This window comes from Passer montanus, unplaced genomic scaffold (assembly GCF_014805655.1).
Source record: "Passer montanus isolate IOZ18808 unplaced genomic scaffold, ASM1480565v1 scaffold1779, whole genome shotgun sequence".
Classification (NCBI taxonomy): domain Eukaryota; kingdom Metazoa; phylum Chordata; class Aves; order Passeriformes; family Passeridae; genus Passer; species Passer montanus.
In genome coordinates, this window is record NW_024365148.1 from 1,525 (window position 1) to 2,780 (window position 1,256).

The window sequence follows — 1,256 nt, forward strand, 5'->3', positions numbered from 1 at the left end:
CCCTGCCCAGAAATACAGCTCTGCTCCCAGCACACTGCACCACTGCACTGCCCAACACTTCAGACCTTGCTGTCCAAGGAGGGACACGGGCTGCTTTTGCTTGGACTTGTCAGCAGAAAGAATTCTCCTCATTTTGCTGTGCAAAATCTGGTGCCTCAGCTCAACGCTGCTCATGCTTACTCTGAAGTAAAAGTTCTGGACACTGACTACTAAAGCAGGTTGCCAAGTTGAGGATCATTGCCTTTAACACTTGGTGCTGCTGCTGCAGGAGGATGAAATGCTCCCATGCAGGTGCTGTGTGTCTGCATTTCTCCTTTCCTTCTTCATTGATGCTGACAAGGTCTGGGAGCTGACAAGGTTCTCTTTCCCCACAGCAAATGGCTTAGCTTGCAGCAGCACTACTGGGCTTTTGTCCCCTGGGTGCTGACCTCCCCTTGGAGCTCCTGAGAGGAAGGAAGGCCCTTCAGCAGGCAGGCCAGGCTGCCAGCAGCTCCTCCCTGCAGCTGCCCGCAGCCCAAAAGGGGCGTGTGCCCGTAGTTGGCAGGATTCGAACCTGCGCGGGGAAACCCCAATGGATTTCTAGTCCATCGCCTTCACCACTCGGCCACAACTACCTGCCCTGTGCCCTGCCCTGCGCCCTGCCCATCACACACCCTCTGACACCACACACGCCCCCAGACACCGGGCAACAACGCTCCTCCTAACAACCTCTGCTTGCCATTGCCCAAAAAATCACCCCCAGGGGACCACCCAAACACACAGCTCACAGTCAAGGAAACCACCACAAACCTCCTTGCCAACATTCACTCTCCTGCTTACACCACAGCGAAGGCACAACAACATACGACAAGCAACCACAAAAACTAACTAAATCCAAGCAATCAAAACAGAAATTAACCAGCAACTACCTGCGGCAGTGTCTCTGTGTCCCTCTGTTCGTGTACATGTCTGTGTGTGTCTGTGTGTGTGTGTGACAAAATGAGTGCAAGTAGAAAAAGACCTTTAGCGGCCTAAAAGCTTGTCAGCACTCACACTCAACTCTATTTTAACCTAACTCCTACCTTACAGCTAATTCATATCTTACCCTTAAAATTTGACAGAGGAAAAACACTTAATAGCATTTAACCTAACATACAACTTCAGAGTTAGTTATACTTAGGAACTTAGCAAAAGAACAACACTGAGCACCATTTAGGTAAGACTATATCAGTAACTTAACCTTTCTGACAGGCCTGACTTACTTTGATCTCCAACTA

General features: G+C 49.9%; 1 non-coding gene across 1 annotated transcript; it reads right to left on the reverse strand.

Moving 5' to 3' along the window:
* Positions 1–532: 532 nt before the first annotated feature.
* On the reverse strand, positions 533–614 carry TRNAS-AGA. Its single transcript has one exon. It is a non-coding gene; the product is annotated as a tRNA-Ser (tRNA).
* Positions 615–1,256: the final 642 nt, after the last annotated feature.